At 48.3% G+C, this 16876-nt stretch overlaps 1 protein-coding gene across 3 annotated transcripts in view; it reads right to left on the bottom strand.

Moving 5' to 3' along the window:
* Nucleotides 1-16876, bottom strand: part of LOC144474730 (uncharacterized) — a 225793-nt gene that overhangs the window by 9326 nt on the left and 199591 nt on the right. The gene's annotated exons all lie outside the window — the stretch shown is intronic.

The raw sequence follows: 16876 nt of genomic DNA, 5'->3' as shown, positions 1-16876 counted from the left end.
GTTCGATTGTGACTACCTATACATGTTCGCTTCCATCCAACTTCCGGCACAGATTATTTAAAAAAAAAAAAAAATATCTCCTATGTCTGTCATAAAAAAGTATAACATTTAGAAATTATTTCGAATTGAAGCGGCATAAAAAAGTGTAACAATCGTATTAAGAAGTAGTCATTGAACCCTTTGCGGACGAGAATACCGAGACCAATAAGTACTGCGATGAGATAATGTATCATCGGTATTTTGTTATTTCAACGCGAAATCGTTGCGCTGTTTAATCGCCTTGGTGCTTTTTCGTGCCCGATATCGGCGACATTCGTACTCAAAGGGTTGAAAGTTAATTAAAAGCCAGGAGAAGAGGATTACTTCGAGCACAGGCCGCCACCGGTCGATAAAAAGCAGGACTTTCGCGGAACCATCGTAGCCCGAACTATAGTCACTTAACAACAGTCGACGCGTCTCGGTCGACATTCGCGGAACGACTGAACACTGTTTGCCATATCGTATTTGTTCCTCTTTAATCATCGGTATTTATCAATCGTCTGCGTGCCCGCCGGAAAACGCCGGATTTCTACATTTATCCTCTCAAAGGCGCTCAGAATTAATCTCAAAGATGTTTACGTTCTCAAAAATCGGTTACTGCAGAAAGTACTTTTACAACGATCGCGTTCGAAACTGTCTATCGATCCCCAAAGTAATAAGCGATCATCCGTATCGAGATCGCCGCTATAATATGAGAATGGGATTAATTGAAACAGATACAGGCTTTCCAGGAGGCTTCTGCCACTCGTCGGAATTAATTTCGATCCTATAGAGTTTATTTCAACCGAGAGCGAGAGCCAACTAAAACTAATCCCGGCATGCACAGGGTTTGCAGGTTATTCGGGGCGAGGCAGACGAATTCGCTAATTGTCCCAAGTTTGTTCCAATCCGTTCGAATTAATTCGAACGCGGAATTCGGCTGCGAGCGAGAAACGCGTTCGCGGGTCAACGAATGTAAAGTCTTTGGAGTCGGTTCGAGCGAATTTCGGAGCCGATCGCGGCAAGCGGATTCAAAACGTTCGTGCTAAACACGGATTCTCCCAATGAACATCCAATGGACATTGATTTCCATAAAAATGAATATTCCATTGAAGCTTATCGCAGCTTCTGTTTTACCGCGTTCTACCATAGACGTTTGTTTATGGCTACTCGAATCGCACTGGGCAAGATAATTTGTAAACGCGGTGAGAGCCTTCCATCGGAGCCCGAGAGTCGCCGATATTGCGCAGAAATTCCGCCGACCGCGATTCAACGCACGCTCGGAAGTTGAAACAGCCTCGCGGACCGAAGTTCGGGCTTCTCGCTAATCGTGCGCAGGGATTTTAACGCTCGTTACTGTTCAGATACAGATAACCCTTTAGCAGCGCCGGCTATATATAGTTTATCTTTAAAATTCGTTATTGCAAAGAAATTACGCCGTTTCGCAGTTTCTCCGCGGAGCAGAAAATCCGCGATAAAAATTCAAACACGTTTCTCAACCGCAAACTTTCTCGGGGCTGCGATTTTCTCACAAGACACCGTAATTCCGAGGTCTCTGAAACGAGATCCCGTTTAACACCCCAATTAACGTCGATCCGACGGAGCCCTGTTTCCTTTCCAATTTTTTTTCTTTTTTCTTAAATACATTCGAAACGCTTCTTTTATACACTTGACGTAATTTAATTAATAGAACTGCCACTGGCAAAATAAAATTTATTTATTCGAATTTATTCAAACATTATCGCCGCCCACGTATACGGCGATCACGAGTCTTTTATTTAAGAAGGCAGTCCTTTGTTATCTGAATTTTTAAAGGAGAAAAATTTAGTTCATTAAAAGATAGTTAATTTCCCGTTTTGTTCTTTATCTTCTGCAAGAAAGTACGGCGACCGTAGCCACATGCGGCCGACGGCCGCTTAACGAGTTAATGCTTGAAATTAAAGTAAAACAGTCCACGTTTTTGCATGGATGCTTGCCCCTATACGTACACGACCGAGATGATCTCACCGAGCGCTTTGTCTTCCAGGAACGCATCTCGGCCGTTCAGAAAGCAAATGAAAAACATGTGTGCGCTCTCGCGCGAATGGCAGATAATACAGAAAGTCCTCTTTTCCGGGGGGGAAAAAAAAATGGAGGAGGATCCGTTTTGGTGAAAGAGTCGAAAAGCTGCGCTGCGCGGGGCGAATCGACGCGAAAGTGGGACGAGATGTGTCCAGACCGCCTGGATTATTGACCCTGCTGCCGCGGCAGCAACGGCGACGGCGACGGCAACGGCAACAGCAACAGCGGCAACGGCAGCGGCAACGGCAGCGGCAACGGCAGCGATGGCTCAACAAGTTTAACGACACCGGGAGAAACGGCCCCGGCAATTATGTCTCCTCTTTGAGGCATTAAAGCGTTTCGTTTGCGAAGCGTCGCCTTTCCGTATGGCCAAGGCCAGTCACCGGTCGCCGGTCGCCGGTCGCCGGTGCCATGCCGTTTTGAATGACAATCAGCAGCCCCCGACACGTCTGTCGTCCGTGTCCTCTAGCAGAGTTACACGACCCACGGTCCGGGGCCATTAATTTCCCGCGCGTACTTTTCGCTGGGCAGCCCAGATCGTCCGACGGATTTCACGATTTGCCTCGCGTACGAGTCTCGTCGATCGTTTCGACGAAGTTACGGTCTCGTAAAACGCGATCGATCGCGGAAAAAGGTAGCCGCCTGGGAACTCGGCGAAATTAATTCCTCGCGGTTCAGCTTTCAGCTTCGTCTCGAACGAGCCTGGGTCACGCGGAAACGCTGCTGCCTCTCTCTCTCTCTCTCTATCTTTCTTTTAGTCTTTCTTGCCGCCTCGTTCGCGCGTCGTTGCTGTTTATTCGCGCCGAACACGGCGCTGCGAAATTTCCATATAGATAAAAAGCGATCGATCGCAGACGGCAAATAAAATCGATCCCCCCCTCCGCCCTCGTTGGACAACGATTACAGACGTCGAGTTTACTGCGCCGTTTCTCCGCTACGATATTCCCGTTTCTACCGATCGCAGAATCTCAGGGGTCCGAACTCGCTGCTGCCACAGCGAGCCAGACATTTTTCGATCGGTCAGCTTCGAAGGCGTTCCGTTACGCCGTCGCCAGATTTCTCTGCTAGGTGTGTACCCGCGTACAAGTACACCTGCAGGGTGTAACCACTGATTTCTCCGTTACCCGAGGCTATTTCGTTTCTAAAACTGAGGCCGCGTACGACGGCGAGTACTCTTTCAAGTCCTCAAATTTAACACGCTGAATATTCATTGGCAAAAATTGCTTTCCCTCGAGTCTGTGTTCTCCATCCTTTTCTGGACGAGTGGAAAGAATTTCCATTGAAATTGGGCAACTCGTTTCTCTTTTGTTTTACGTTGAATATCGTTTTAATATTTTCCTCGGACCTTCAAGATGTATATTATCTGTCATAGCTATGCAGTGACTTTTAGCTCCTCTTTTAGGAGATTACTTTCTACGAGATGTATCTTAAAGCAGGAAGATCGAACTCGTAAAGAGGCGCCTTGGTTCGCGATCACGGCGAAGTTCGTCGCAACAAAATTCAATCGAAAAGAGAAATGCTCCCCTCGTCCGCCATAGTTGCGCGCATGGACCGGCGACCCTTTAATGAAAATTTATGTCAACATTCGTCTGGTGGTAATCGTCGTTGACCCGAATCAATTGCCGCGGAATAGTTGCGCGAGCGACGTCGAACAACCATAACCCTACGAAAGCTTCTCCTTCATGTTCGATGCGCCGATACGAAGCGACGTCTACGACGACGACGACGACGGCGACGCCGCGGGACGATCATTTCTGCGCGAGGATCGGCGTTGCGTGATTGGCGAATACGCTCGATCGCATGATCCTGTGATTACACGTTGCTGCAACGAATCGCTTTACAAGCTACAAACTGTTTATGGGATTCGGCCGCGCACGGCGAACAGAGACCCGAGGATCCTCGCTCGACGGTGTGTGATTCACTCGCGAACGCCATTTTCTTCGGTCTTACACGACGTGGAAACTCTTTGAAATTATTTCAACGTTCGAACGCGATCGCCGCTGCGTCGGCCGCGGTCGTCGAATTTATTTCACTGGGAAGACGAACAAGCGTGCTGGAACACGCTTTATGATGCGGGGCTTGGTTCTTATGGCCCCCCGTTGTCGTTTTACAAGTCCCTCCGCTTCCACGGAAGTATTCGTAATTCTTTCCAAGATACGTTATCATCTCTTGTTATTTCTTTTTTTTTCTTCTTCAAGTTGAAATAAAAGCAGTCGAGCAAATGTTGGCACATGCAAGAAACGAAACAGATCTAATCGTTGCAGTCGCGAAGACAATTGTATGGCGAAGGATAATTAATCTTTCAATAAAAAGAAGTCTCGCTGTGAGGATCAGCTACATCTGAAACGCGTGCGACAGATACACGAAGAAGAAGAAGAAAAAGAAGAAGAAGAAGAAGAGAGATTTGCTTTTGATTGGTTTTACGAGCCGAAATCGCGCGTGGGAAAACGGGCAACGAGCTTGCGACGTGCTCAACAACGCAGAGCCGGCTCTCTCGATCGACCTCACGCATAATGAAAAATTATTATCGTCCAGACATCGCATGACTCGCGCCGCGCCGCATTGGCATAAATAAAAAGCGGGAGAGTGGAATAACCGCGACGGTGAGTAGCCTCTTACCCCCGACGGGATCTCGCTCGTATATAAATTGTAATCGTGTGCGGAGAGAGATTTCCTCTCCCCGCTTCATCTCTCTCTCTCTCTCTCTCTCTCTCTCTCTCTCTCTCTCTCTCTCTATCTCTGCCGCACTCTCCCTTTTTCATCCTCTCCTTCTGCCTCGTTTTCGTCGCGATACTTCTGCCTCCTTTTCGACGCGATACTTCCTCGTCTCCTTTTCGTCGCGATTCCTCTATCTCGTTTTCGTCGCCAATCTCCGGCGGACTTTTGCCAGGCGACGCGCGTGCTAACGGCTCCAAAGCATAAATAAAACGCGGCATTCGCGGCGAGCCAAGATTCACGCAACGCCCGATACGGCAAGCCAAAAACCGAGTTCGACCCTCGATACGGTCCATCGAGCAGACCCTTGTCTTCTTCGCGCGGCAGAGAGCTTTAAATAGTTTCGCGCGGTGGGTCGCGCGCGCGCTGCGGTTTTCTCGGGGCTTCCATTTACGAGCAGACTGCGGATCTTTGGGATTGCGTGGGTTGTCGGGATTTTCAAAAATTCGCTGCATCGAGAGATAAAGAGAGAGAGAGCTTATGCAACGCTTTAAAAGTTGGCTGACCTCTCGAAATTTCTCTTTTTCGCGCCTCGGAGAACAGGCTGTCTGCACAAAGGCGCGGTGGTATTTTTTTCTCGTTGCACAGTGGAAAGCCAATTCGGAAGTAATAAGACTGCTCGACTCGGCAACATCCGCGTCAATGTCCGCGATAGCTGCACCAAATCGTCTTGCCACGAATATATAGTCGATTTATGTCAAATTAAGAAAAGGATGGGTACATCGTCGACTCAACGATCGAGCGGACTAACAGATATTACTTATCCATGATTTCACGCTGGCCCATTTTTAGCGAGAACAACGCTAAACTGTGAAAGTCGTCGAGACTCTGGAAAAACGGTCACGGGTAATTTAATCTTCGGACCGCCGACTATCCGACTACCGTCGTAATGAAACAGGATTAAAGTCCTGTAAAAGTAACTATGAAATGGGGTACGCGGAGGAAAGTTATCGATCCCGCGGTTAAGTCATAAATCGCAATAAATGCAACATCCTCGGTTCTGCGATGGCAACACTAGGATACGCCGGCTATTCGTTATGCCGCGACACGCGGTCGTTCGACGACCAACATTTTCCTGCACGTTTTCCGCAGGGGACAGTCTATCCTCGAGATCCCCGAACAAATACACCTGGCTTGGGAATAGAAGAGGCGGCATATGGAGGAAGAAAGGACACGCTCCGTAGGAGCGGATTTTTTCCAAGGACGACGGAACGTTCCAACTCGGCGACGCCGGTGTTTCGATCTTCGGGAGATAGGTACCTACATACAATAATTCCCTACGTCCGAGTTATGCATGCGGTTTACCTTGTGACATCTCCTGGCTGCTGCGGCCACGCGCCTTTCTAATGCGATACCCGGGGAGCTCCACGCACCGTTTCGTTCTATTACTTACTGGGTGTCCGAAACGTAACTGTCTCGCTTAATTCCGTTCACGGGCTGCACTCGAGTCAACGCGGAAACGAACGGACCCAATTCATTTGCGTTCTCGGTTCGCGTACTCGTTATTGCTCAAACATTTTCTGTGAAAAGGGTGATCTCTAAAATCGTAAGCTAAGAAATCGTTCGCTTTGGTCGCGGCAAATAAAATAAGGAATAAAATTGTTATTTATCCAAAGTATTCAGAAAACTTTTTTCCAGGTCTAACCAACGACGAAAGGGTTAAGAACCAAACGATCGTCGCTTATAGAATTCCTGTAACCTTTCGGACATCCACGAGCATTCTCTCGCGTCTACGAACACTGTTGAAACGAGTCGCGCCGCTACCAGGTGTTCAACCCACGATCCCCGCGATCTCTCCGCTGCATCTTCCGTCGACGTATCATTTTATTTAGTATTTCGTACTTCACCGATTCCAGTGTGTTCTTCAAATCTGATAAGAATAGTTTCATAAACTCTCCGTGGACTAGTTCCGAGAAAAAGGATTCCGAGGTGGCCGCGTTAGGAAACAGCCTTTGTCGTTCACGGTCCGAAAGCGGAGCACCCGAGGAAACAATACGAGTCGGCCGGGTTCGTAAAACTTCGCGCAATCGTAGAATTTGTTCGACAACCGAACTCGAGCACAATGTAACTTTCACCCTCGTTGGGCTCCGGGGTCTGTGTACAGCGGTCGTTTCCCATCGCCACCAGGTGAGACGGCGTCGACGCAAAACGTAACAGAGCGCCGCTAGCTTTTCCGTAACGTAGAAACTTGTTCGTTTTAAACAGAAATAACAATTGTTGGTTTTTTAGAATGCAATATTGTTGAAATAGTAATTTCAGATTCATTAATGAAACGAGGATTTCCGTTGTTACGGTACTCGAGTACTTTTCAATTGCTGCGTTATTAATTAACGCGAGGTAAATCGGTCAAACAATTTACGCTGAACTCGATGGCAACTCCATCTCGACACGGGGTCGCAAAGGGTTGATAATAAAAGAGAAGACAATATAAATGTAGTTGATGGTTAATCGAGCGTCGAGGATCGAGGATTCGTAGATTTTGTCGCAGCGTGTGGCGGGGCCCGGCGATCGAGCGGAAAATCGCGGCCGTTTCTCGGCGGACACGCGGTGCACGCGGTGCACGCGTTGCACGCGTGAAGTGAACCCTGCCTGCATATTTACGTGGGACTGGAGACACGCGTAGGCGTGCAAGGTATCTCGGAAGCGCATTAGAAACGTCACTGTCCCAGGAACAGGAGCTCGTTAACCTGCGTGCCGCACACTTGCGGCCAGCTGGGACGCCGCGGAGTAATTAGAAAAGTAACGTCGTTACCGACGCGGGCGCAATGGCGTCAGCCATTTTGTGGGACGGGCGTGGGCCGAGTAACTTTCGAGGTTGTAATGGACCGATAGCACGTTACAGCCTGTAGGCTGCCGCTATCTCGGACGTTTTCGCTCATTTAGGTTGCGTTAATAACGGTGAAAACGCTGATGCAGCTAATGATTTCGTCAACTTTCTTCTTTTTTACGAGTGTCTTTGTTACACGCATCTTTCTATAAAACCAAGGTTTTCTAACTTAATTAACAAATACGTCGAGTCATTCACAAATTTATACGTGTCGGTTCAAACATACGAATTCGGGTACACATAAATTGGAACATGCCAATTGAAATACATCGATTTAACCAGAAATTCAAACGATACAAATGTAAAACATATTCGTCAGAACTTAATGTTCGAGCCAGAGACTTTCTCAAGATCTGCGAAACAATCTCAGTTTTATTTTCGAAAGTCTTGTTTTATGGCGGCACACCAAGCCGTCGGTACTGCCGCGAAAACGGCCTCCGCAGCGAATTGATTAGCGTCGATTGTTAGCGTTCCCATGCTCCGAGGCTGAAGATCTTCGCGGAGTTGCGTTCGCAGTTAATTGCGAACAGTTACAAACGGCACGGTTACGTAATTGTTACGCGGCCAGCGAACTATGAGTAATGTAATTTTAATTCGCGAACCGGTTCAGCGCGACTGCTAAATTAATGCGTATCAACGAACGGGGGGTGGGAGAGAGAGAGAGAGAGAGAGCTCGGGCTAAGCGCGACGATCTTAACGAGGAAAAAGAAAAGGCTGCCTCTCGCGCCCGTTGCCCGACGAATTTCGAGAGTATATTTAAGTTTCGGGCGACGGAATTGTCCGGGAAATTAAGGACGATATTCATGAGTCGGCCGGCCAGACGGGCTACGATCAAAATTTCATGGGTGCTCGTTGCTCGACGGGCCCCTTCGTTTCCTTCGTTTGTTTAAAAAATTCAACCGGCTCCCGTCACGCCCACGATTCGTCGCGCGACGCTTCCAATTATTTATTTGCACACGTCGTTGTTTCATGCCGACGCGCGTAGTTCACCCGGTAGGGTACGAATTAAAAAACAGAAAATAGAAGGCCGAGGCATTTTTAATTTTAAGCTCGCCTCGTACAACACCGGTCGAGTAAACTAATTAAGTAAAATTGGTTTTTTCATTTTTCATTTCTTAACGCTCGCTCGAGCTTTTTCTATTTATGCGACAATGCAATTTAAATTTCCAGATGGTTTCGCAGAGAACGTTAGCGCTCGGTAGTCTGAAAATCTATTTCCGGGAGCACCGCGAACAAATATTCCTTATCCGAAGCCCGAAGCCCGTGGCAGCGCGTTCGCGAGCGCGGCGATATTAAATTTAAACCCGCGCGTCGGGCCGCCGTGGAAATAAAATTGCAAATAGGCCACGAAAGGGATGTACCTTGTCAGTCGCACGCCAACCAGAAAATTATACGAACAGGGATATGGTATCGCGTAGCCGGAGCGCCTGTTCTAGTTTGGCCGCGCGTCAATGCGAGTTTAATTAATTGGTTAAAGGTGTTGCAGCTCGTCGGGCGGCCGAGGACAGTCGTAAAATTGGACACGTCTCGAGATTTCGGTCTCGGTGTCCTTCCTTGAACTTTGCCCAACTATAATTCCCGGCGGGCGATTAGAATAACAGATTCTCGATCGAATCGCCAGAGGAACATTCCGATAAAAACCTGATCCGTTCGAAAATCTCTACTCGGCTTCGAGTTGGTTTAACCCATTGCTCTACGATTTATCGAATAAAAATTGAGAAGCATCCTTCTCAAGTCGCAAAGAAATCGAGATGAAAGTATCGTAATAATTTTCTTCGATAAATATTTAAATGGAAAATATGCATTAAGAGTTTAATCAGCGTTAGAAATTGTTCGTACCAGCGAGGGATCCGCGCGCGGTGACCGCAAGAAGTGGATATATGCACCGGCTAGCATTTTATGAACAGCTTGATGGATCGTTAAATCGTACCATCAAGATTTCTACGATTTCACATTATGTTATGTGCAGGAAGTCATCGAACAAAAAACACTTTCATATTCTGCGTTCCTCTATCGTTCCCTTGCATCCGGAAGAGTGTATCCTTTGGTGAATGAACGATCGGTCAGAGTCTAATTGAATTAACACAATCCCTGTCGTGTCACTCTTAGGCGAGCTAAGCGTCGTTTTACAGCAAACGAGAGAGTCGTTTTATTTTCAGTATCCGTTTATCGAACAACACGATAATTAATCGAAACGATAAATCATTTCGCCCGGAGAAAATCGCGTTCGCTCTCGTTCGCCACCTGCTCCTACGACCAAAAAGATTATGGTAGCTGTGTAAATCGATTCGATACCAATGTTGAGATACGTATCTCCGGAATAAAACGCTTCGACATCGGTTTTGAAAACTGGAACAATTATTTAGAGATGGACGCGCCTCCACGTGGAAACAAGACGCGTCGACGTCGACGTTGGCGTCGTCGTCGCCGTCGTTGACCCAGTTGTCGAAATCTACGAAATCAACGGAGAATGTGTGCAGCATCGACGTGCTCGCCCACGGTTCGGTTCTCGCAACAATCGAAAGTTACGAGTCGCATTTACGTTCCCCCGGGGCGCATCCCGACCGGAAATCGACTCACCTTTACGTAACAACGGCAACAGTCGCGGATATTATATCCGACAATCCTGTCGTTTCCTTCTACGGCCGAGGAAAAGGTGTTTCGCGTCGACGCGCGAAATTGGATTGCGCCGGAGTCGCTGCTAACACGGTTGCACACTCTCTCGTGCAAGGGGACGCGAGCGAGCCAGCCAGCCAGCCAGCCAGCCAGCCGAATGGAGCAAATTATTTTTTAGCGAACCAACGAATAGACCAAACGGAACCCTATTTTTTGGAACTGTGGGTAAAAGAACTCGATAGAATCCAATTTCTTTTTAACAATGTGTCGAAAAATTGAACGGAATCGAATTATTTTCCAAGAGCGAGTACAGCAATTAATGAAAGTTCTGAATGAAATAAATTTGTTAGAACCAGAAGTAAATTAAATAAATAGATACAAACTATTGTGGAACAATGAGTAAGAAACCAGTGGAGGAGGGAAGAATTTTTCGCCAAGACCGCCTAAAGAGTTCAATGTCGCCATTAAACGTCGGCGATGATGCGGGTAGCAAAACGTAACCTCGCGGAAACACGGCTCTTTGCTAGGGGAAAGAGAAAAACACCGAATCATGGCAAAGGTAAGCCGATTATTAGTGCGCATCGACGAAACAACTAGTTTTGCGGAATCGTTCCCAGACGAGAGTCTGCCTCGGGGAAAGATTTCTTGCTCGGCTGGGAAGTGAGAGAAAAGTGCGCCGCGGCCGGGTAAAGGTAGAAAAGGTGAAAGAGACTGATGCACGGAAGGGGAGGAAGGTGGAAAAGATAAATGAGCGGGTATTAATAAAACGTGGAAGCGTAGGGAAATAACAGGGTAGAAGAGGAATAAACAGCGAGGAGCTCCAATAGTAGTTCGAAGTTAACAATAAGGTAAAAGAACAATTTGTACGTGCGCGAGCGAGCGAGCGCTGAAAATAGAAGCGTGGCAAAGTGGCACCGGCGCGCCAAGAAAATCCTGTTATCTCGCGTCGACGCAATTTTCCGCGAAAGAATTGTAAAAATTTGGATCCTTCTTAATAATCGCGTTTTGGTTGATTTCGATGAAAAAAGTTTGTCAACGCAGGATTCAAGAGCTGCAACCAAGTAGGATGCCAAACGTAACGAAGAGATACCTCTACGAAACTTGTTCGCATCGAATGCGTAACCTCGGCGATTTCCCCTGATACGAACCGATGCGCGGGTGGTAATCCAGCACCGCGAGACATTGGCCATAATTAGTCGAACGAACGTGCTGGGGCGGAGAAAGGTGAAATTAGCGAGAGCTCTGATTACCCAATTATCAGTAGTTCCGACACTTTGATCGATTGTCCCGTCGTCGTCGTCGGTCCGGGTTCGAGTAACCGGAGACCCATTGTGGCCGGCGCCGCACAGAAATGGAAACGGAGGATAACGAGCAGGCTCTGTTCGGTGTTTTCCGATAGGGGCTCGCGAAGGATCGGTCGTGACCCAGTGGGAAGACTGGGGGAAGCTTTGTTTCGACCCCGAAAAACTGTCTCCCGTGGTTATCGACGGGGTGTCTGTCTCTGTAAAAGGCCGGCGCTGATTGCCGCGATCGAGCAGGTCCTCGATCGATCAACGAGGATGCGAGTACACGTTGGAATGCACGGTGGAAACTGGAAACAGATAGAGAAAGAAGATCGCTAGGGCGATCGCGACCGCGGTCGTCTAGTCTTGCCATGTATGAGCATAAAGGTTTCATTGCCTTATTAAGGTTCGCGCCGATCCCCGGCCGCATCGACCGGCTATCGGGACGAAGAAAGACGGAAAACCGGAACTCCGAAACCAGTTTATTATTCGAAACGTAGGTTAGTCGATGCATGCAGGCTCGCCTGCTGCCGCCGCTGCCGCTGCTCCGCGCCGCGTCGCTTCGCGTCGCGGAGAAAACCAGCTGGCCTGGAGGTTTTGCACCGAGGTCGGTCTCGCCCGTGGATAATGCGGATCTCTTTTGTCGGACCGGGAGCACCATCGACATTGTTACTTCCCTGAGAAATTGCTGTTCTCATCCATAAATGCAACGCTGCCTGGTTTTGATCGATTCGAGGCCGTCGACCGTTTTAAACCGCTATGCGCCAGTTAAATTCGTTGCCCGAGGAAACGTCGCTATCTTTTCCCAAAAAAATGGTCGAAATACAATTTTCAAATTATACGGGAGGTGTAGCATCTTTAAATTAACGCGGCACATTGTCAATTTAAGACCTGCTGTTTTCGTCTCGTATCTCCTTCCTGAATGTTAAAATACGCATACGGATAGAAATAAAATTGCGGTGATCGAGCAATGGCTCTAAAAAGATCGACGAGTATATCTTTGAGTGCCGATTCGAAACAAGATCATGGCTAGGACGAGTTCGAACGTCTGGATCACTCGTGACCCACTGTGTCGGATCCGTCTCCCATCGACTGGACGCAAATCGCGTGGCGCACACCATGCGTGGTTCGTCTATCCATTAGGCCGGCCAGCAGATTCGATGGATCCGCTATGGTTTCCTCGTCCCTTGTGTCGAGCGTGCCCTGTATCGCGTTTATCGAGCCTGAAAGGCTTCGTATCGGGTCTGAAGCAGTCTGCATCGAATCTCCCGAATGCGGTAAGTCCTCGGCAACTCTGCCGAGTGCCACATATTCTTTATCACCGGTCGGTCGGTCGGTCGGTCGGTCGGGCCGAATCGTTTTTATTCATCGGCGCGACTCTAGAATATTCATAGGCGATGCGATGCGAAGCGCGCGCGATCGATCGGGCCCCGAGTCTAATTAAAATACGCTTAATCCCAGCCGTAACGTTTACAATATTCATCGTAGCGATTCCTAAGGCAGACGACGGATGGACAGACGCGGACCGTCGTCGGCGTGCAGCAGGCCTTTAAAAAGCAGAAGCGTCGCGTTTGACGCACGCGAGCCAGTTCCGTTTTCGCGCGCGGCTGTTTAATATTTAACGCGCGCCCCTATTTTCGTCTCGAATCCATCGGGCTTCTATTCACGGGCGTTTCGTTACCGGCGCTCTCGGCTCGCAGGAAAACCGTTCTGTCGCGTCGCTCGAGCGTTCAACAATCTGCATAATTTGTCGGGGCATGGGCAAGCGGAGCGAGCGCGCAACAATGTAAGGCAGAGCCGCGACTAGACGGGAGCTGAAAGGTGTCTGGTCGATCGCGTTCATCCCTCTTTGTTTTCGCTTTTGTCAGCCCCCACCCCTCGACCAGGTCGACCCGCGTCGAGTTATTTGCAACTTGCGCCCTCCACTTTTTCAACTTTCTTCCCCCGTGGAATGAAACTTGCGGCTCGTCGCTCGTCGCTCGTTTCGCAGACTACGCGGCGGCCCGCGGAACCTTGAAAACAACCTCGCAGACTTTTAATCTTCTTACGAGAAGATTCCTGGGAACAATTTCTTCCGCGAGGAACTTTGTATCGTCGTCGTAGCATAGTAATCGGAGTCCGGAGAGATTAATCCGAGAATGAAAATTGATAGAACCATTACGCGAATTAATCCGTTAAATTTTATGGCTGCGCATCCGGCGCGCCGCGGGAACGAGTTACAAGGGCGAACGATGCCGAGAGTCCGATGTGTGGCGCGGATTCGGATTCGCAAAATCGTCGGGAGCGCGTCCGAAAAACGTCGACCGATAGGACGTCGTCGTCGCGCGACGACGCATTAGGATTCCGTTACACGTATCGCCGATCGAACGCGCGGATACCCTTTCTCCATCGATACCGCGGTAAATCGTGGCTCTCTCGGCCGAAGACAATGGAAACTGGAAAGACAATCGAACGTCAAGCCCGTGGAAGCCTCTCGTTGCTCAACACACAGCTTCTGCGTATTGAAATTCAATCGTGCTGCCGCATCTCGGATGCCTTTGTCGTCCTCGTCGTAGGCCGCGCCGACATAATTTCCGTTTCGTCGTCGCGAATCCGAATGGCTGAGTTCCCGACTCCTTTCTATCGTCCGCCGTGGCCTCAACAAATGACCGGGGACAGTAATTATTTCGCCGACCCGATATGTCAATGGGTCCTTCCCACCAGGGTCGTTTACTCCGACCGACGCCTTAAACAAGGCGCCCAGGGTCTACCAAAACTATACAGCCCATCGAAATACTAAACGAGAATTGGTCAGTCTAAAAATACATTTTACGACTCCCGATCAAATTTTAGAGTCTAAGAATTCTAGATCCTCTGGGAGAAATTTTTGGACCCTTGGAGAAAAGTCTACGTGCTACCGAGAACCTGTCGACTTTAAATAAAAATTGGGGAGACTGGAAATTAACCCGAGGAAAAATTGTACAGCCTGGGAATAAATTCTAATCAGAAACGTGAACGTTGTTGGCACGTCACTTAAGAAAATTAGTCTGCCCGATGTCCTCGAAACGGAAACCATTTTCTTCACCGGTGAATAAGAAAAATGACAAATGATCTACTTGAATGGTCCGCTAGATGCTATCGCGTCAACGAGTCCGATCACATAAATAGACAATTACGGACGCAAGCAATTATCGATGAAGCGTTAATTGACGACCATTCGGCTAATGGTTCCGCTACTTTCGCCGAAAGATACGTGACTTCAGTCACAGACTTAATCTTGGTTAATTGTTAGGAACACTCTCGTCCGAGATAAGGATCGAATGGAACAGAAGATCTGATTGAAACTTGAAACCCGATTCACTTTTCTATCAGCCTTTAATTGTTAATTACTTGTCGACTCTTCTTTCTCTCCTTTTTTTCAAGTAATCGATATAGACTCTGACAGTTGCAAGGATATTCTCATCGAATCGTTTATTATTAATGTAGAATACCGTTTTCGATGTACTGTAATCGAAAACGGTTGGAAGAAACATAAAGACGATCTCGGTTAACGGTCTGCAATCCACAACATTTGATCGACGAACCCGCTCGAAAATTCCTAGAGTATCGTCTATTGTGACGCGCATTCTTAATGCACGTCACGAGAATCCCCCTAACTAACCTTCCGTACGCGTTCTCGGAACAGTAGCGACTGGTGAACCCTCGTCGATGTTCATTCTCGGACGAACGATGATTTGACCAACGATAGCCGATGACACGGTTCTCGATACACTCGATTCACTTTAGAGCACTCGTATAGGAAAAGCGAAGCGCGGGCTTCTCGTGCACGTGAACCGTGCACAGGATCGAGCACACGTGTTTTCCTGAACACGTGTTACAACGAAGTCGAACGGAGTTCCGCGTGTCTGGTCCCGCGGGGACACATGTAACCGAACGTTGGAACGCGAGGAGCGCATCGAACTCGCCGAATCTCGGCGCTTTCTCTTCGGCGAAGCGTCGCGTGGTTCGCGGACACCGCGATTCCCGAGGAACCTCGCTTCCGTCGCGGTTAAACGACCGGAAGAATTTGGAATGCGTCCAGAAAAGCTCGCGGCGAGTTAGACAATGGTATCGCGCGCTCGCTGAAAGTGCCCGCGGACCCACAGACGAACAATGCTTCTTATTTTTCGCGAACTTCCCTTGGAATCCTCTTGCGCCCGACCAACAGACTGCGGATCTCGCGGCATTTTTCCTCCACACCATTGTCCGGAGTCGATTGGAAAAAATTTGAGTTGTTTATGCGGACTCTGTTTCCTCCGAGTTTCCGTTTCTTACGCCGCCAGTTCCATTACACATCCTCTTTTTACTCGAGCTAGTTTATTGCTAGGCTTCTCGCGCGCGGCCGTGGAATTTACGAATTATTTAAACGCAAGAAAAGTCTTTCATTTTGGCTCCCATAAGAGCCTCAGGATTCAGCATTTATTCGCGTAGACGTACTCTAAAAATTATATAAAAATTGTACAGCATTTGGAAGAAAAATTGTTAAGACAAAAAGGGTTCGGTGATAAGCATAATTTAATTACTGCGATGAACACTCTACCCGAATAATTGAATTTACCACGGTTGGTTCTACTCGAAACTCCGCGGTCTTAATAAAGAACGATGTCTCAGGGCAAAGAAGTATTCGTACCGAAGAAAGGGCTAAGAAAGCGCTCATTTAACGCCTTAAACGCGAACAATAATTCATAGGCGAGCCTCGGCGCGTTTCAATCCTCTTCGCACGAAGCATTCTCGTTGCTCGTAAACCCGACGAACAAGACGTTCTTATAGCGGTGTGTACATCCAATGGCAAGTGCTCGCAATTTACGTTCCATAAATTAGAACATTCTGAAAGCAGCACCTTTCGCTTTCTCGTGTAAGTTCGAAATGAAAGGACCTCTTAAAAATTGGATCGGAACAAGGCCGCACAATAAATGCCAAGATATTAAAATCTTGACTCCGAGCCCGTAAAATAGCATGCAAGATTCGCGCGCTCGGCCATTAGTTCCCGGAAGGACATGGCTCGAATTTCTCCATCCGAAAGAAGAAGACGTCGCAATATTTGATCGGCTAAAAGTTTTCCATTATGAAGCCACGGGCACAGGACCAACGAGGAGAACCGCTTCGCTGACACGACCCACTTACTTCTGCGTGCGCATCGGTGTAATTTATAGTTCGAAGCGATGTCGCGTGTTTTCGCGATGGAAACGGGTCCCCCGAAACGCTGATTCGCCAATTTCTGCGAGAAATATAGACTCCAGAGGCCTGGTCGCCTTGACACAGAAGGAGGCTCGCTCTCTCGCTCGCTCTGGAAGCCGGAAAACGTTAATCGCGCTGTCCCGCGAACGATCGGTTCTGT

The sequence above is a fragment of the Augochlora pura genome, chromosome 2, assembly GCF_028453695.1.
Source record: "Augochlora pura isolate Apur16 chromosome 2, APUR_v2.2.1, whole genome shotgun sequence".
In the NCBI taxonomy this organism is placed as follows: Eukaryota; Metazoa; Arthropoda; class Insecta; order Hymenoptera; family Halictidae; genus Augochlora; species Augochlora pura.
Note: the sequence above shows the minus strand (reverse complement) of the source record. Positions and strands in the feature narration are given on the sequence as shown.